The sequence below is a fragment of the Myotis daubentonii genome, chromosome 2 (genome assembly GCF_963259705.1).
Source record: "Myotis daubentonii chromosome 2, mMyoDau2.1, whole genome shotgun sequence".
Taxonomy (NCBI): Eukaryota; Metazoa; Chordata; class Mammalia; order Chiroptera; family Vespertilionidae; genus Myotis; species Myotis daubentonii.
This window is the reverse complement of record NC_081841.1, coordinates 66,921,400-66,942,380: the sequence shown is the minus strand read 5'-3', so window position 1 is coordinate 66,942,380 and position 20,981 is coordinate 66,921,400. Positions and strand designations below refer to the sequence as shown.

Below are 20,981 nucleotides of genomic sequence, written 5' to 3'. Positions count from 1 at the left end.
TCTTCACTCTTTTCTGCTCTACTTACTGCCCTTTCCACCTCTTCATGATTTATTATTCACCATCATCACTTTCATGTAAACAATAGAAAAATGTTATAAATGCTCTTCTATCTTTAAAAGCTTACAAACTCTGTCTTCTCTTTATTTAAGGTTATGCAGTAAGGTGACTGGGCTCGTGGAAGACAAAAACAACAACACACCCTTAAGTATAAAAAAAAATCTGAAATAGACAAAATTTGATAAAAACATATTTTTTAAACTAGCAACTAAAGCTGCATATGCAATAGGCAGGGGTAATCTTGTGACTAATATGGATGTCCTGGACATAAAATATTATTTCAGTATGTTCCCTAATTCAGAACGGACAGAACAGCTGACCAGTTAATTATTTAATACTAGAGGCCTGATGCACGAAATTCATGCAAGAATAGGCCTTCTTTCCCTCGGCTGCCAGCACCGGCTTCCCTCTGGCACCTGGGACCTGGGCTTTCCTCACAGCCCTGGCTTCGTCCGGAAGGCCGTCTGGAAGGACATCCAGTCTAATTAGCATATTACACTTTTATTATTATAGACTAGGGGCCCGGTGCACGAAATTCGTGCACTGGGTGTGTGTGTGTGTGGGGGAGCCCAGCCTGCCCCCTCTCACATACCGGGAGCCCTCAGGTGTTGACCCCCATCACCCTCCAATCGCAGGCTCTGCCCCTGCCCAGGCCTAACGCCTCTGGCCTAGGTGTCCGGCCCGGGCAGCGGGGACCCGCAGCTGTAGCGGCCCCACGATCGTGGGCTTCGCTTTAGGCCCAGGCAAGGGACCCCTAGCTCCTGGGACTGCCAGCTTCGACCGTGCCCAGCTCCCATCGCTGGCTCCACCCCTACTTCCTGCTATCACTGGCCAGGGCGGAAAAGGCGCCTGATTCTCCGATCATGGCTGGGGGGCAGGGCAAAGGCGGCCCCAGGGCTGCCTTTGCCCTGCCCCCCAGCTCTTAGCTCCCCCCTGGGTTTCTGATCACTGTCAGTGGCAGGGGGCTTCTTCCTGCTTTCCCTTTCGCCTCCCTGCATTGTGCCTACATATGCAAATTAACCGCCATCTTGTAGGCAGTTAACTGCCAATCTTAGTTGGCAGTTAATTTGCATATAGCCCTGATTAGCCAATGAAAAGGGTAGCTCGTACGCCAATTACCATTTTTCTCTTTTATTAGTGTTGATAGGGAGAACTAAAGCTCCTTATTAAATTCCCTCCCTTCCTGTGGGATTAAGCTCCAGTAGGCAGGAGTACTATGATGTTTACTGCCTGAACAGACTCTTAAATTAGCAGTTTTACACTTATTCCTCTCTATACCATTCTACACCCCCTTCTCTTTCTCTGAAGTAAACTGTAATCAAATAGTGATGCTCAGATTCAATACCCTCATTCTTCACAGAACACACCAATTTTATTATCTTCAGGGAAATAAATGGTGCTAAATTTCCAAGAAATTGAGTATAGTATAAACTGTAATTTACCTTTCTTCTTTCATAATCTGCAACTTATTACTTGAACCAAATGCAGGTTAGCCTAAAAATCCTTTAAAATTTGGAACTGTCCTATAACATGAGGTTTATATAAAAACAATGGTTTAACAAAAGTTGCTACAACTCTTAAATAAACACGAAAAAGAAAAAGCTTTCTCCCAGAAGGTAAGAACATTATCCATTATCATTTGTTTTGGAAAAGGATCTACTGAAAGTAGACAACACACCAAATTCTCAGGTCAAATAGGGACATTATTAAACTTCAATAGGAAAAAGTCCATAGCTTTACTATAAAAAAGCTGCCACATATCCTAAAACTGTGCAAGTCAACTATTATCTTAAAAATCTGCTTTTTTGCCCTGACCTGGTGGCTTAGTTGATTGGAGCATCATCCCATACTTTTGAAAGGTTCCATTCCTGATCGGGGCATATACCTGGGTTTCGGGATTGATCCTGTTCAGGATCTGGGCACATTAGGGACACGACCAGTCATCGATATTTCTTTCTTCCCCTCTCTCTAAAATCAATAAACATATCATTGGGTGAGGATAAAACAAAACAAAACCCCTCTTTTAAGATTATGCCAATGGACACACATACAATCTATCTATGAGTAACCAGATGTACAAAACAATAATTAAAACAAAAAAATAGGCTTAAAAATATCAATTACCTATTACTGTGATTAAAAGTGGAATGGACACTCAAAAGACTGCAAAAGAATTGAACTTAAAATGTTTCTATATTAATAAGAGATTTCAAGATAAAAGCACATGAAAATACTGCCTCACATTTATCCATGGTTCCTATTCTTCTCTACCCCTCAAAAATAAATACATAAATAAATAAAATTAAAAAAAAATGATGTTAAACATTCAGCACAGCATGGGAAAATGAGTAATAAAAAAGAAAAAAGTGAATAACCAGACAGATAGTGGGAATCTTTTACTAGCCTTTTCAGATAATTGTGGATATTTCCCTTTACTACTACACCAAAACTCGACAACTGGTTGCAATATCTACACTAATAAAAGACAAAGATGCTAATTGACCGTACCTTTGCTACACCCTAAGCCACACCCACCAGCCAATCAGAGCGATTATATGCAAATTACCCCAACCAAGATGGCTGTGGGCAGCCACAGAGCTGGAGCAAGCAGGAGGCTTGGTTGCCCGGGCAATGGAGGAAGCCAAGCTTCCCGCCAGCCCTGAGCCGGCTGAAGCCTCCACTCATGGCAACAAAGTTTCAATTATAGAGGCTAAATAAATCCCAGATACCTGCTTCCATCCAGCCTCCACTGGGAGCTTGGGTGGCTGGGGGTTGTGGCCAGCCTGCAAACAGCCATCAGGCCCTCACCCAGGCTGGCCAGGCACCCCAGTGGGGACCTCTACCCTGAAGGGGCTGTGGCCAGCCTGCAAACAGCCATCAGCCCCTCACCCAGGCTGTCCAGGCACTCCTATATAATAAAAGGGTAATATGCAAATCGACCCTAACAGCAGAACAACTGGAATGACTGGTCACTATGACACACACTGACCACCAGGGGGCAGATGCTCAATGCAGGAGCTGCCCCCTTGTGGTCAGTGCGCTCCCACAGGGGGAGCTCTGCTCAGCCACAAGCCAGGCTGACGGCTGCCAGTACAGCAGTGGTGGTGGGAGCCTCTCCTGCCTCCTCAGCAGCACTAAGGATGTCTGACTGCAGCTTAGGTCTGTTCCCCACTGGCAAGTGGACATCCCCCGAGGGCTCCCGGGCTGCCAGAGGGATGTCTGACTGCCAGCTTAGGCCCGATCCCCCCCAGGGAGTGGGCCTAAGCCAGCAGGTAGTCATCCCCTGAGCGGTCCCAGACTGTGAGTGGGCACAGGCCGGGCTGAGGGACCCCCCCCCCCCGAGTGCACAAATTTTTGTGCACCGGGCCTCTAGTATTCAAATAAGAAACCATATCAATAAATTTGATGTTCTCTTTAGCATTAAAATCCACTGGTCTAGGTAGAACTGTGGAAAAATTTCTTATCTATGCATGATTTTGTAATATCATGCTTAGTCACTTGGAAAATATTGGTTCATAGAGTTACACAGATCTTCAAATATTGACACACTTCATTACATTTTATTAAAAACAAAAACATACTCATTAACATCACCAACATCATCAAAAGAATCTTTTTAAATAATGAGAAGCTGTCAAGAGCACAGTGGCTGATACAAGTTTTCAAAAATTCTAATTTTATCACTGGCCATAAATACTGTCAATCTTTTCCTCAAAGCAACAGACTCACTTTATTTTTGAGAAAAATGTCAGCCTAATACCCAAATCCAAATAACTATAGTTTGTCAGGGATTCTTTCAAGTAAAAATGGTGTTCGTTAAAAAAATGGCCAGTCCAACTTGCAATTCAAATAATCACACAAATGCTTTTCCCAGAGACAACCATGACAGCAAAAAGTGTTTTAAGCATACTTCCCATTTTGTCACAGTACATTAAAATGATGTATACAAGAGTTGAGATTTAATTTTAAAAATGTTTATTTCTCCCCCTGGCTGGTTAGTGTTGGCCCGAGCACCAAAGGGTCTGGGGTTTGATTCCTGGTTAAGGGCGCATACCTGGGTTGCAGGTTCAATCCCTGGCACATGGGGGAGGAAAGCAATTGATGTCTGTCTCTCACATCAATGTTTCTCTTGCTCACTTGCTCTCTCTCCTCCCCTCTCTTTTACTCTGTCTGAAAAGCAGTGGAAAAAATATCCTCAAGTGAAGATTAACAACAACAACAACAACAACAACAACAACAACAACAAAAACAATAAAAAACTGAATAATTTTTATTTTTAAAAAAATATTTTTATTGACTTCAGACAGGAAGGGAGAGGGAGAGAGAGAGAGAGAGAAACATCAATGATGAGAGAGAATTATTGATGGCTGCTTCCTGCCCACCTCCTACTGGGGATTGAGCCCAAAACTCCAGGCAGGTCCACAGGCCAACGCTCTATTCACTGACCCAAACCAGCTAGGGCTGTTTCTGCTTTTTAAATTGTGAGTGCATGGTAGTGAAGAATATAATGATTACTAACAGTGTGGTGCTCTGACCTGATTCATCCTAAGGTGCCAGAAGTTTTATCCACCATTGCTTTTGCACCATTGCTACAAATGTCAACACATGGAAAAGGCAAAGAACATCTCAGTATTATTATTATTTAAATATATTTTTATTGATTTCAGAGAGAAAGGGTGAGGTTGGAAAGATAAAAATATCAACGATGATTGATTGGCTGCCTCCTGCACACCCCACACTGGGGATCAAGCCCATAACCCGGGCATGTGCCCCTCGCCAGAATTGAACCGTGATCTCCTGGTTCATAGGGTGATGCTCAACCACTGAGCCATAACCAATTCGTCTCAGTATTATTGTAAAAATAGTTTTGTGCTTGCAGACTTCCTGAAAATGTCTAGGCAATCTCTAGGATTCCTTTGACCTTTGAAAATCATTGAGCTAGATAATTCATTTGTTAAGCTTTTCACAATCACAATTATTTTTTCATTCATATCTTAATGGGAATCTTAAAATCAAATAATCAAGTAAACTTCAACTGGTACTAGCAATGCTACAGGGGAATAAAAGCTTTATAATAAGAAGTAATGCTGCTCTGACTGGTTTGGCTCAGTGGATAGAGCGTCGGCCTGCGGACTCAAGGGTCCCAGGTTCGATTCTGGTCAAGGGCATGTACCTTGGTTGCAGGCACATCCCCAGTAGGGAGTGTGCAGGAGGCAGCTGATTGATGTTTCTCTCTCATCGATGTTTCTGACTCTCTATCCCTCTCTTTCTCCCTTCTTCTCTGTAAAAAAATCAATACAATATATTAAAAAAAGTAATGCTACATTAATATATTCTCTTATAAACATTTATGAATAATACTCCATTTAATCTTCAACAACTCTAGTATATGTCATCTTTCCCACTGAGGAAGCAAGGAGGTAGGAAAGATTCAGAAAGGGAAGTACAAATCGGCCTAAAAATTCATTGTACTGGTAGGGTTACAAGTGATATTAATTTTCTTCTTTATACTTTTTCATATTCTAAACACTTTAGAAAGACAAACGTATTTGGAAACTCAACCAGTCCTACCAATACAAATTCAGTGCAGTATCCCAGTTTAACAATTTCAAGAGCAGAAGAAAATAATACACACATTTATATACTCCATCCCTATCCTTCCTTACTATCTGTACAGTACAGAATTCAAGATTCTTGAGAGATTCCTGAGTTTTGCTACTGTTGCTAAGGTGCTTAATATCACTAATAATTTATAATCTTAGAAGCAGCAGCTATAATCTTAGAAGCAGTAACTATGTAGTAACAGTAATATTCTCACTGCAATCTTAAAACACAGGTAAGAGTTGGATGCAATATACATACGATTTTGACACCTAAAGTGTTAAATGAAAAGAATTTATATTAATAGTCTTTATTAATCATCTCAGTCCCGTTAACTAAAACTTTTACAAAGTCACACAAGTTTTTTTTCTTTTAGGATAAAGTTACTTTTAAAAATATTCTAATGAGGATAAATTTTAGAAGCTACAGATAATTAGAATTTTATTTTACATAACATTTTCCATTTCCTCTCCAAAAGTTTTGGCCAAAAACTGCTATTAAATGAACAAAACAGATTTTCTTTGATCTTTTTTCCCTTCCCACAAGACTAAGAAGAAAGCAACAGATACAGCTAATCCACCAATGGATTATCCACTGAGCCAAACCGGTTTCGGCTAAAATTCTTAATTTAAAAATGAATATATTCCTAGTATTCAAGCACCTCATATAAATCAAACAATTTAAAGCATGGTAATACTCTAGAACAGTGGCCTGCAAACTGTGGCTCGTGAGCCACATGCGGCTCTTTGGCCCCTTGAGTGTGGCTCTTCCACAAAATACCACGTGCGGGCGCGCATGTACAGTGCGATTGAAACTTCATGACCCATGCGAAGAAGTATTTTGTGGAAGAGCCATACTCGAGGGGCCAAAGAGCTGCATGTGGACCGTGAGCCGCAGTTTGCCCACCACTGCTCTAGAATATTGTTCTGTATAACAAAAACCATATGAAAATCCTGCAATTCATGTTGTATGTATTTTACTTTTGATAAATAATTTAAATATTTAAAAATCTGGTACATTCATTCCCCTAAATTTTCACTTCTTTCTTTTATAAGTTTTTAGACTCCTTGGAAATAGAGTTTAAAATTTTTTGCCTCTACTGATGCAAAGCAAAAGTTCTTTCTAAACTGCTACTGAAAATAATAATCAGTTGCTGTGTACCCTTAATTTGACTAACATCAGGAATAAACAACCAGTGTTAGGATGTATTCTTTTTGTTAGAGGTACATTTTATTATTTTTAAAATATATTTTATTGACTTATTACAGAGAGGAAGGGAGAGGAATAGAGTTAGAAACATTGATGAGAGAGAAACATCGATCAGCTGCCTCCTGCACACTCCCCACTGGGGATGTGCCTGCAACCAAGGTACATGCCCTTGACTGGAATCGAACCTGGGACCCTTGAGTCCGCAGGCTGACGCTCTATCCACTGAGCCAAACCGGTTAGGGCTAGAGGTACATTTTAAAAAGTGACTTCAAATTTTTTAAAGGCAGCACAGGAGTTCCTCATAACCTTTCTTCTTTATAATAGAAATCTATGACTAAAGGGATTGGTTTTATAAACCAGCACTCAACTAGGTTCAATGAAATATGTGACAGATTATACAGGATAGGGACAAAAGGAGGTTTACAGTTGTTTGTATGGAAAATACAATCTATCTATCTATCTATCTATCTATCTATCTATCTATCTATCAATCTATCTATATGGCTAATATGCAAAGTGTCCCCTTGGGAGTTCAATCGGGAGTTCGATCGCTCGCTATGATGTGTGCTGACCACCAGGGGGAGGTGCGGAATGAAGGAAGGCCCTGGTCGGCAGCTGGAAGGCCCCGTTTGGCCCTGTTCGCCGGCCAGGCCAGGCCTAGGGCCTCTAGTAACTGATACAAGAATAAACATGGTGCTTTGAATATTCACAACTGTAAACCTATTTTTGCCCCACTCTGTATGTATGTATGTATGTATGTGTGTGTGTGTGTGTATGTGTGTGTGTATATATATATATATATATATATATATATATATATGTAAAGTCAGCCTTTACTGCAAATGTATAAATTCATCCTGTGTAGCTACTGTTTCCATTTTGTTCAAGAGATTTCCAGAGAACTAATAAAAGACTTAAGTCCTCAAAAGGTAATTAATCCCCTTTCAATACATGTGCAAAATATCTAAGACAGGAAAAACATTAGGCTTTCAGCACAAGGGTAAGCCATGATAAGTACTCCTGTTTATTGGAAGACTTGTCCAAGGTTATAATGAATGATTACATTAGCCAAAATGTCTCTTTCTTAACTTCTAAAAGAAATTCAATTTGAAAAGGTAAAAAGTAAAACTTGAGCCTAATCTCTAAGACCTAGCACAGAGTCCTCAAAAATGATAGTAGGGGGAAAAATCAAGGTATTATTTAGTCACAACCTTATACAGCCTTACGAAGTTTAAGAAAGGTCAATCTTTATTAAGTTTTTCTAGACTGAACACGTGACATCATTGTCATAATGGAAAAAAACAGCTTTTGAATATTTAGTTCATAAATACTGAACTATTCCTGGTGCCAGTTAAATCTAGACATTACAGATCAATATCTACCCTCTTATCAATACACACTCACGAAAACATTATTTTAAGTCCTAAGGAAAACTTGAGTGCATATCAGTAAGATCTTGATATTTGATAATAAATTTGTCTATTTAAACTACACTTTGGGGGGGGGGGGAGGATGACACCTTTGTAAAATCAGCCAAATTCTCTTTGTATCAGATCCAGTTTCACTGATTAATTTTACTCCCTTTACAGATATTTATCAAGCACCTACAACTAAACGACAAAGAAAACTGAACATGAACAGTTTCTCATCCAAATCTTAAGACTTTATATTTAAAACATGTATAATTAGCATGTTATCAATCTATGCACAGGCCTACCAACCTGGAATTAAACTGTAAGATACATTTAATAAGATTCTTATGTACATGGATCAAGGTTTTTTTATGATCACTCCTTTATTACACTTGGTTAGGCCCTCCTTACAAGACAGCTCCTTACTATAGGGGCTCACCTTCCCTTTATGTAACAAAGAGACAATACCAAAATTCTATAGTAAACACTTGTTTTCCAAAGCCATTGTGGAAATGTTTCTTTTAGAAGGAATACAAGGCTCTCTTTCAAATATCCTCTCTTGAAATGTTCACTACAACTAATCCCTAAATCTAAATGCTAAATAGTTGTGCACAGCAAGGTTATAGGAACTAAGAATACAGTGGAGAATGAAAGGAATAAAGTCCCTACCCTCATGGTGCTTACATTTAACAAACTGGTATTCCCTATGGGCAAGGTATCATGCCAGTACTTTGGGACATACAAGGAACACATCCTGTCCTTGGAGTTTACAATTTAGTGGAATAAGTAACAAAAATACATATAAAGATAACAGAAGATAGGAAGTGATATGTGTCATAGACCGGAAAAGAGATGACTTTTTTAGGTGCGGGTGGGGGAGGCAAAAAACAAGAAGAGCTTTCCTTTTTATGTCCAAAAACCACATTTAAAAATATTACGCCAGTTTATTATTAGGCTTTTTGGTTGTATCCTGGTACATGACATGTTACATGTATTTCCAAGATTTACTTTGGGGATTCCTCAGATAGGGCAGCCTCACAATTTATTGTGAATGCCAAACGAGAAATGGCAGGAGAAAACACTGTGTAGTGCAGAGATTCAAAGCGCGGATGGGTTCAAATAAAACTACCATTCAGGGCTCTGTGTCCTTAAACTTATTCAATTTCCTGAGTAACAATGTCCTCTCTTAATACGTGGGAATCAAATCACGCAAGTGGTGCTTCCACACTATTTGACTGAGGTACCCACCTTTTCTTGGGTGTGATGGGAATGCTATTCTCTGTAAAATGTCCCATTTCTTCCTCTAGGTTCCCTATTGGGGATAGACTTCTGTCCTAAAAGTCAGCAGGACCACTAACTAGTTATCTTTCCTAGGCCTCAGTTTCCTCCTCCATAAAAATGACAGGGTGGGACTGGATGATCTCAATAGTTTTTTCCGGGCCTTAAAAAAAAAGTCCCATGACTCTATTATGACTCAAATACTATTCAAAGAGTCAGCTTTTGGGAGCGATATGAACTTGAAGTTAAATGAACGGCTTCCCTTTTTGTAACTTACTTCTCACTAAGGTAAGGTTCTGTTGAGCAAGTCCAAACAGCATTTTAATTGCCAAAAAAGGGGGGGGGGTTAAAAATAAATTTACAAGAAGCTTTAAGTTACAACACTCCATAGATGTTACATACCACGAGCAAAACTAAAATCCGGTTGGACCCAATGAATTCCAAAATACTAAAATCAGCCTTCAGTGTCAACTTTCTACCCCGTTAAAAAAATGTGATTTCCCGTTACTGTAAAACAGAACTGCTTAGGCTCGGAAGAAACAAGGCAAACATGTTTTTTTCCCCAAACTAATAGAGAGAATGGGAAAGCAAACCATCTGCGTAAACTAGCAAGGACGACTTCTCCAAAAGCCATCAGTCTGTGTGTGTGTGTGTGTGTGTGTGTGTGTGTGTGTGTGTGTCCCCCATAGGAAAAATTCGGGAGGCCCGGTTCACTGCGGGGTAGTTTTAAATAAAATCCAAGGCGCTGACAGCCAGTTTTCGGATGAGACACATCGCGATGGCGAAAAAGAGGACAAACTTCCTGGATTTCCTCTCTCCCCGTTGCTGACGAAGGGAAAGGCCCCTTTAACAGCTTCCCCTGCGCGGTGGCGGCTGCCAGACTAGGTGGGGCTCCCTCCGCGGCCGCCCTCCTGCCACTTCCCGCAACAAACGGCGCGGACCAGCCCCGTTCCAGGCAAACTTTTTCCCTGTCAGGCTCGAGCCCGCGGGGCGCCGGGGAGTGGTTTCCCCCGAACGGCCCTCGTCCGGGCTCCCGGCTGGGGGAAGCCGAGTCTCCGCAAAAGACAACTTTCTGGTTTCCGTTCTAACTTCCACCCACACCCGGGAGGGACCGAGGCGGCCAGCGAGGGGGGCTCGGGGGCGGGCACGAGTCCTCCGGGAGCCGGCGGGGGAGCCCGGCCAGGGGAGAGGCTGCGGCGGCCGCGGGCAGGAGGGATCGGGCGCGGTAGGAGGGGGGGGTCCTCGGGCTCTCCCTTCCTCCGCCATATTTCAGACATTTGACCCCTTCCGCAAAGCGCGCTGCTCCCCCGCGGCGGCGGCAGCGACTCGCCCCCGCCGGCCCGAGAGCAGAGCGCCGGCCCGCCGGGCGCCGGGCCCCCCGCACACCTGCCGCGCTCCGGGAGGCAGCGGTCGCCGCCCGAGCCCCTGACCGCTGCGCGCGCCCCGCCCGGCCCGCGCCGCACCCCACTCGCTCCCCTCAGCCAGCGCCTGGGCCCCCGCCCCGCAGGGCTGCCGCGCCGCCGCTCCCCTCGGCGGCCACGCACGCACTCTGCGAACCTCTCACGCTGTCAGCGGGTCCCCGTAGCCAGCGTCGCCCCACGCGTTGCGCTCCCTCCGGGTCGCTGCTCCCGGCGCCACGGCGGTCCTGCGCTGCCGCCGCTCCGGCTGCTTTACACGCCTGACTCTGGGCGAGGTTTGGCGGTGTCGCCTTGACGTCAGGCGTTCAGTCTCGCTCTCGCTTCCGTCCGCGGGCGGGGCGCGCGGGTACGCGGCCCGGGAAGGGGCGGGGCCGAGGGGCGGGGCGAGGGGAGGCGAGGGGCGGGGCTTCCGCGCCTCCACAGCGCCGGCCGGACACGCTCGGCGCCCCTCGCGGCGTTTCCTCCCGCCCCCCACCGCTCGGGCGCGGGGAGTATTCGCCTGCGGGCTTCCGGGCCCCGCGGCGCGCTGAGAAGCGAAGGGCTCCGGAGCCCTCCAGAACTCGGAAGGTGTCTTGGATGCAAACTGTAGTTCAGTCACCTACGTCACCCAACAGTGGGCGCCCGCGCGTCCCTTTGTGCTGGGGAGAGGGGCTGGAGAGGTAACAGCGCGCAGTTGCACGCACCTAGCATAGCCTTTTGCATCCTTGACGTGGATTTTCCTTTGAATTGGCAAGTATTTTATCCACTGGTGTCTTAACCTGGGTGAACTCTTTCCAAATTGCTTTGCTAAACTCAGTTAACCAATCGATGATCCCAAACAACTTCGTACTCTTGTACCTAAATCACTGTTGATATGCATAAAATAAATTGCCTGTTTAAATGCAATTTAAAGGATTACCCACAGGTAGGTTTATGACCTGACTACAGTACTGGGCAGCATAAGGCACTTTCTGTTCCAAAAAATGGCTTGTTCCAAAAAGGGCGGGAACTTAACCTTTCTTAGAGAAAAGCCTAAAATACAACTACTCTTAGTACAAGGTTTTATGAAACAAGGTTTTGATGGACGAAGAGATAGATGCAAAGAGCGAGTGCAGGGATAGTTGGAGTTGGGGGTGTCACTGAAGACTTTTGCTTAGTTCATAGTTCATGAGCCCCGTATTATTCTTGAAATATTTTTTATGAACTTTGTTAAGTTTGGAAGATTAATGAAAGGTATGATTGATTTCACTCCTTTTTTATTGAAAAGTAAAAGGAATAGATAAGAATGAACTATAATGACCCTAAGTTTTCTGTATGTACCTGCTTTCTTGGTGTTTTACAATTCAGGTTAATTGAATATGTTACATCTTTCAATAATTTTATGTTTCCTTAGAAAACCGTTTTTTAATGGATATTTCAAAAGCAAATACCAGAACGGTTTATAGGAATTATTATACATTCTGCGTGAATGAATTTCAAATAAATTTGACCTTACTGACTTTTCAATTACTGCATGAAACTTTGAGAAGTCTGAAAACCTGGAACTCTAAATTCGTGGAAGCAGATGTTACCTGAGTTTACTGTTCTTTTCTTTTTTCTTTCTGAACATTTTTTGTCCTTAGGCAACAGGTTTTGCTGGTGTTTTTTTTTTTTTTCCTTTTAGAAAGAGTCAATTTTAAAAGATTAAAGCTAGGGTTATTTAGAATTTGAGAGAATGTGTAAAGTAGTTTATTTTAATTGAATATACATTTGTTTTCCTCTGTTATACTGGAAATCATTACACTTGTATTAAACTATTATCTCTGTTTAGAGAATGCCAGAATCTGCATCTCTTAGCATTGAATCACTTTTGGGTTTGAGCCGCTATTCCTACCTCCTTGAAATCTTCACCAGGATATTGCACTGGCAACTTGAACTGGTCACGTGTGCGAACTGAACTCAACATTTTTGTCGCCAAACCAGTTTCCTCTCCTTTCTTTCGTTAATTGTATCACCATTTTGGAATTACCTAGTTTTCCAGCTTGACACTGTTCTCGGCCTTTTCTTAAAACCATAAGTCAATTGGCCCATCTGTTAAATAATAACTAATTTCTACTAAGATCACACTTGCTTAGGTTGGCACTACTTCTCAACTCCTAGACTTAAGCTATACCTTCCTAGCTTGCCATTGGGTCTCTGGTCTGTTCCTCTATGATCCATTCTACACACACCATTGCCAGATTAATTATACTGTATTCAAGCTTACTGAGCTCTTCCCCAAAGAGCTTTCAGTTACTTCCTGCTCTACCAAAATAAAGTTAAAATTCGTATGTCTTACTTTTCCCTTTCACTTAAAACTGTCTTACAGAGAGAGTGGACTTTTCATCTTGCCCAAATATATAGTGTTTTCCGACTTCTCTGGTGTGTAGAGGTGATTTCCTCTGCCTGGAGTGCCTCTCCCAACCCTGCCTATTATTCAGTCACTTTACTTGATGGCAAACTGTTCTTAGCTCATTGAATGAAAATGAAAAAGCAGGCCTCTTTTCAAAATCACTAAAAATTTCAAGGTGCTGACATCAGAGCATTAAACTGATCCTGGAGCCTGCCTAAGCACAGAGCCTTGTCACATGCCCAGGAAGTTAGCCCCGAGTACTGGATGGCAAACAATGGCCTCCAGGCCACATCCAGCCTACTGCCTATATTTGTTCCGCCATGAGCTAAGAACAGTTTTCACATTTTTAAATAGTGGTGGTTTTTTTAAAAGAAGAATACTTGTGACATGTGAAGATGATATAAAATTCAAATTTTAATGTCCATAAATGAAAGATTATTAGAATACAGCTACACTCATTCTTTATGTATCCTAGGGCTGTTTTTGCACAAGAAAGGCAGAGTTGCATATTTGCAACAAAGACCACCTGGCTGGCCCACAAAGCCTTAAATATTTACTATCTGGCTCTGTACAGAAAAAGTTTGCAATCCCCTGTTCAGGCAGGAAGGTAGAAAACAAGTAACAAAAGAAAGGAGCACTAGAGTGGTATGGGCAAACTGTTCTTTTTCATTTTGATGGAAAACTGTTCTTAGCTCATGGCGGAACAAATATAGGCAGTAGGCTGGATGTGGCCAGGAGGCCATTGTTTGCCATCCAGTACAGAAAAGAGCATCTTTTCTGATATTTCCAATCTAATGTGGTTTCTTCTGTTTTCAATCCCCATACCACTCTAGTGCTCCTTTCTTTTGTTACTTGTTTTCTACCTTCCTGCCTGAACAGGGGATTGCAAACTTTTTCTGTACAGAGCCAGATAGTAAATATTTAAGGCTTTGTGGGCCAGCCAGGTGGTCTTTGTTGCAAATATGCAACTCTGCCTTTCTTGTGCAAAAACAGCCCTAGGATACATAAAGAATGAGTGTAGCTGTATTCTAATAACCTTTCATTTATGGACATTAAAATTTGAATTTTATATCATCTTCACATGTCACAAATATTCTTTTAAAAAAACCACCACTATTTAAAAATGTGAAAACTGTTCTTAGCTCATGGCGGAACAAATATAGGCAGTAGGCTGGATGTGGCCAGGAGGCCATTGTTTGCCATCCAGTACTCAGGGCTAACTTCCTGGGCATGTGACAAGGCTCTGTGCTTAGGAAGGCTCCAGGATCAGTTTAATGCTCTGATGTCAGCATCTTGAAATTTTTAATGATTTTGAAAAGAGGCCTGCTTTTTCATTTTGCCCTGGGTCTCGCAAATGATATAGCTGGTCCTGCCTGTACTAAAAAAATCCGTAAGATGAGGATGTATATTTTTCATGTTTGGCCTGGTGCTTTTCACCTAATGGGCATCCAAAATGGGTTCGTTGAGTTTTCTATTTCTAAGGTACTTTGAAATAGTGAACATTAGAGCCAGTCTTCAGCTCCACCACATGTTAGCTGTGTGCTCTTGGGCAAATTCTTTAATCATGTCGAGACTTAGTTTTCTCAAGTATAACCTGGGATAATAACCTCTGCCTTACAGAACTGTTTTAAGGTAAAATATAGAAGATAGCCATGTCTTAGCCCCTGGGACTAGAATAAGCTCAACATTAGTTTTTCCCCTTTTAGGGGAAGTGAATTAATAGTGTGCTCACCCATAATTCTTGATGTATTTAACCTGATACAGTATTTCTGATTATTCATCTTATTTGCCTCCTTAATAGTTTTATTTCAAATACCATTTGTACCACATTTGTTTCATTTGAAAAGTCCATGTAAGCAAAGATCTTATTGCAAATCCAAAATTAGATTAAAAAACCCCAAATTTATAATTTTTCTAATTAACAATTAATGTTTATTAGCATGAATGAGAGTCATGCTATTTAGCTTCCAATTAAGCATGGTTATCAGTAGGATTGATAGTTATTAACCTTAAGCATTATGTTATTTCATTCATAAGAAATATTGAACATTGATTCTTTCAAGGCACTTTCTTACTGGTTTTCCCTCTGTTGTGTGTGTATGCATATGTGTGTATGCATATATATGTGTGTGTGTGTGTATACACTATCTATATTTATTATTATATACATGTATATGAATTTATATGTAGTATATAGTTTGGAGTATAATTATATTCCTTTGCAGCACCCTGCATAGCTGGACTTGGAAGTTGAGAAGGATAAGAAGACTGCTTGCTCATGCAAAAAAGGAAAAACCATGGCTTAAATCCACAGTTAGATACATTCTGTTTTCTTGGTCAGAGTCTGTTCAAATTCTATGCAGTTATTTTATACATTCTAGCACTTAATCATTCAAGGGAAGGTAAGATCATAATTATACTATTACTATTATAGGAAAATAACTCAGAACTCATACGTTCCTATGGTAGTTTGTATTCCTTTAATATTTCTGTCTTGGGGAAACCAAGTCCTTATATATAAGAAAAATGAGGCAACATGGTATGTTTTCTACTGAGGATAATAACTGCTTACTTGTCTCAAGATATATTTCAAATTCTCTCCGTACTCTTATTTCAGCAGCTGTAGGCTTGGCCACCAGACCTGCCTATACCACATTAAATAAATCTAGCAGTTCTATAATTTTGTCATTGCTAATGTCTATGATGTAAGGAACAGTTTATACTTAAAATGTCCCCCTTTCTTAAGCTGTAGCTGAGAAACACCATACAAATGAAAATGACGTTTCCAGAAACATCATGTAAAAAAAAGAGTGTCAAAACAGAACACCACTGGAAGAACCAACTTAATAAAAGTACCCTTGTCATGAAATATTCAAAGGAAATTTAAATTAAGGAAATCTTCAAAAACTACATAAAAATATTTTCAGAATCTGGCCTGTCCCTAAATCAAACAGCCAATATAACTTTGCCAAAGATTCTCCAGGTTTGGCATCCCCTCAGACCTTATCATGCCGATAGTATTTAGCTTCCTGTCCCAGTTACCCGTTCCCAGGCCTGTGTGTGAATCACATACCTCAGTAATAATTACCAAATTCTAAGAGGTAAGTTTCAATGAGAACGTTAAACTTAGGAAGGCTAAGTAACCAAGGCCATATATAAATATGTGGGCAGAGCTGAAATATGTATTAAGATACCCTGTTGCCCTATTATTCCTTTATAAATGCGAACTGGCAGCTAGACATTTATCCTCTCTTTTGTATTTATTTAAATCTTAGTAATTGTCCCAGAACTACTGGTTTCTTGCTTCTCAAAACTTCCCTAATAATAATTGTTTGTACCACTCATTTGGTACTTAGCAAACTTGTCTCATTTAAACTGCTTTTGTCTTCCCTCCATCCTGAGATCCTTGAGAACAAAGACCATATTTAACACTATCATACTACCTGGCATATTAGACATAAAATATAGTTTGGGAAGGTTTTGCTAATCTTGGTTAGATTATCCAAACTGATTATAGTGGATTTGGGACCTCTGGCAGTTGTTTAACCTTTCCAAGTTTCTTTAGTAATCTTTAAAATAAATGCACATAATATCTATAGTGTTGGCCTTTACATTTTAAAAAAAAAAAAAAAAGAGAGAGGGAGAGAGACCAGTTGTAAAAATTGGAAGTCATCATAAGGGGATTGGTTCTGGAATTAGATTGCAAGTGTTCAAATACTGGCTCCATTTATTTTAGGTAATTTACTTCTGGCTCCTTTGTTCCTCATTTGTAAAATGAATACAATAATATAACCTACAGTAGGGGATTATTGTGAGGATTAAAAGAGTTAACAACACAAACAGAATAGTGCCCACCACAATGTAAACACTCTGCAAATGTTAGCTATCATCGTCTAAAAAGTTCTCAATAAATGTTGGCTCAATAAAACTTTGTGCAAACATAGTAAGCATTCAACAAATGTTTGTTAACCTTTCCTTTTAGTTTGCTTATGACAGTCCTCAAAGTTTGGTTATGTTCTAAAGGAGCTTGTAATTTGAAAATATTTATGCAATGGAAACAATGCTATAAAGTTTATAGCATGGGTATTTTAAAACATGAGTTGATTATTAGGGAAGCTAAAAAATGCCTATTTTAATCCATTGATACTAAAAAGCATAATTTCAGCGACTACTAATTGGTATTTATAACACTGTTCCCTCAGTTTTCATAACACCTTGTTCTTGTGATTTTCTTCTCTCTGGCTGTTTTTTTTTTCCTACTGTCTTTGGGCTATCTCTTCTTCCTCCTGACCTGTAAGGGTTGGTGGCCTGATCCTGGTTCCTTTCCTTGTTGCATACTTCCGGGCAATTCTAGTCTTTCCCCTGGCTTTTATATGTCATCTAAATGCCAAGGGCTTACAGATCTGTATCTGCAGTTCAGGCTTCTCTGTGAGCTCCAGATGCTTAGAGCCAGTTGCCTCCTGGAAAGCTTTCCTGGGTTGACCTCCCCTAAACCTGCTCTTCCTCTAGAAATCCTCACCTCAGTAAATGGTACCAGCTCTTTAAAACAGAAATCAAACACTTCCCTTTACTTCACTCCACATATCTTTACCAAATACTATAGATTCTATTTCCAAAATCACTAAAATATGACCACTTCTTCATTTCCATTGTCTGGTTGGTTTATGTACTTTCACTTTTGTCTTTCCTCCCATCCATTCTGTAAATACTGGCCTTAAATTTTTATAGTGGAAAATTTCAAATATACATAGAAGAATTTAATGAGCCCCCATGTACACATCACTCAGTTTCAACATGTCTCCTAACTTTTGTTACCCTTGTTGCATCTGTCTTTCCTCTCCTCCATTCCCTTTTTTGGACTATCTCTTCTTCCAAAAACCTATAGCTTTTACATTACATGTCTTTATACATACAAGGCTGAGAAAGCAAGGACCTCCCTTTCAGATATTTACATTATGTGAAAAAATGTAGACAATAGATCAAAAACTATTAATTAATCCCCAAATCCAGACAAAAAGTGCAGTTATTAAGCATATATTAGGAACTTATCTCATATGATCCATTTAAAAAATTATCTGAGTTGGGTATTTTTATCCCAGTTTTCAGGTTAGGGAACAGATTAAGGGAGTCTAAATAAAAGATATGAAGCTATAAAGTCAGTCTCAGGCAGGGCCAGTATTGAAGCCCAGGTCTCTCTTTCCCAAGGGCTCATGGTCCCTCTCCCCTGCCATGCTGCTGTAGTAATAAAGTGATGGTAGAAGTTTGATAAAAGTATAACAGTGGCAGAAGCAGCCTTCTAAGGGCATTTATCTCTCAGTGCCCTGCTCTAGCTGATTCTGTCCATTTTTTTCTTTTTAAATTACATCCATTTTAAAGATGCCTTTTCACATCACTAATGTGCATATACATTTCCTTCCGGCTTTTCAGTAGACCTCAGAACCACAACATTTTTTTTAAACTAGGATCCCTTTCCCCTTCTGTCTCTATCTAAAATTTTCAGTGGCTTGTCATGTCCGTAATACTTAAAAAAGCATGTCAAAATGCCATGTTAGCTGAGGGAAAGAAATTATATTTAAAATATATTTGGCCTGAAAAATTTTGTCTGCTTGCATGTGCCTACATTTACCCAAGCTGTGAGCTAGCCCAACCTCCTCTTGTTGTTCTACATATAGTAGCTTAAGGGGACCCAAGAGTTTCCCTAAATATTACACATTTGTAATTGCTTCGTGAATGGAGACACTTACAAAAAGCAAACAAAACACAAAGAATAGCTAAGAGAAGAAAAGTATTTAAAATGTCTTGGTTAATGGGTATATCGCCCAAAGAATTGAAAGCGGGGACTAGAATAGATATTGGTGACACTCATGTTCACAGCAGCGTTATTCACAAGAGCCAAAAGGTGGAAGCATCCCCAGTCTCCAGCGATGAATAAATGGATAAACAAAATGTGGTATATACATACAATGGAATATTAACCTTAGGAAGAAAATCCTGTTACATGCTACAGCGTGGGGGAACCTTGAAGTCATTTTGCTAAGTGAAATAAGCCAGCCACAAAAGGAAAAATATTCTGTTATTTCACTTACTAGAGGCCCGTTGCATGAAGAGATTTGTGCAATAGGCCTTCCCTTCCCCTGGCTGCTGGCCTGGTTTTCCTCCGGCACCCGGGACCCAGGCCTTAGCTGCTCTGGCCGACCAGAGCCTTCAGCCTTCGCTCCGCTGCTTCGTGCCTACGTATGCAAATTAACCACCATCTTTGTTGGGTGAATTGGCATACTCTCCTCATTGGCTGGTGAGCATAGTGGAGGGACGGTCAATTTACATGTTTGTCTATTAGGTAAGATATGAGGTACTTAGAGTATTCAAATTCATAGAGACTAAAATAGAATGGTGGTTTTGAGGGACTGGGGGTAATGGGAAGTTAGTGTTTAAGGGCAACAGTTTCAGTTTGGGAAGAAGAAAATGTTCTGCAGATGGATGATGGGGATGGTTACAGAACAATATAATTGTTCTTAATGCCACAAAACTGTACAATTAAAGATCCTTAACTGAGTAAACTTTAGGTTATGCATATTTTACTACAATTTAAAAATGCCTTGGTTAAGAACTTCAGTTCTGGGTTAGAATGCCAGAGTTCAAATTCTGACTCCATAACTTATTAGCTGTGAGAACCCATGCTATTTTCACATCTTAAATTTTAGTTTCAAACTAAAACCTATCCTCCTCAGACTACTACAAAAAATTCAAGAGGAAGGAACACTTCCAAGCTCATTCTATGAAGCCAGCATCACCCTAATACCAAAACCAGGTAAAGACAACACAATGAAAGAGAATTACAGGCCAATATCCCTCATGAACATAGATGCCAAAATCCTCAACAAAATCTTAGCAAATCGGATCCAGCAGTACATCAGAAAGATCATACACCATGACCAAGTAGGATTTATCCCAGGGATGCAAGGAGGGTACAATATCCGCAAATCAATAAACATGATACATCACATAAACAAATTGAAAGAAAAAAACCACATGGTCATATCAATTGATGCAGAGAAAGCATTTGACAAAATTCAACACCCATTTTTGATAAAAACTCTCAGTAAGGTGGGAGTAGAAGGATCATACCTCAACATAATAAAAGCCATATATGACAGGCCCACAGCCAGCATCATGCTCAACGGACAGAAACTAACACCATTTCCCCTAAGAACAGGAACAAGACAGGGATGCCCCCTCTCACCACTCCTGTTCAACATAGTACTGGAAGTGTTAGCCATTCAATTAGGCAAGAAGAAGAAATAAAAGGCATCCAAATTGGAAAAGAGGAAGTAAAACTGTCCTTATTTGCAGACGACATGATATTACACATACAAAACCCTAGAGACTCCATCAAAAAGCTACTAGACTTAATACATGAATTTGGCAATGTAGCAGGATACAAAATTAACCCCAAGAAATCTGAGGCATTTTTATACACCAATAGTGAACTTTCAGAAAGAGAGATTATAAAAACAATCCCGTTTACCATCGCACCAAAAAAATTAAGCTACCTAGGAATAAACTTAACTAAAGAGGTAAAAGACCTCTACTCAGAAAACTACAGGACGTTGAAAAAAGATATAGAGGAAGACATAAACAGATGGAAGAACATACCA

At 40.6% G+C, this 20,981-nt stretch overlaps 1 protein-coding gene across 3 annotated transcripts in view; it reads right to left on the bottom strand.

Moving 5' to 3' along the window:
- Positions 1-11,292, bottom strand: part of RAP1B (RAP1B, member of RAS oncogene family) — a 53,265-nt gene extending 41,973 nt beyond the window's left edge. Inside the window, exon 1 of one of the 3 annotated variants that reach the window (XM_059683542.1) lies at positions 11,116-11,292. The gene's annotated coding sequence lies outside the window, so the exon portion shown is untranslated. Of the gene's footprint in view, positions 1-4,112; positions 4,198-11,115 lie in introns of those variants that run through there. The other 2 variants (XM_059683544.1, XM_059683543.1) reach the window with 2 other exon arrangements.
- Positions 11,293-20,981: the final 9,689 nt, after the last annotated feature.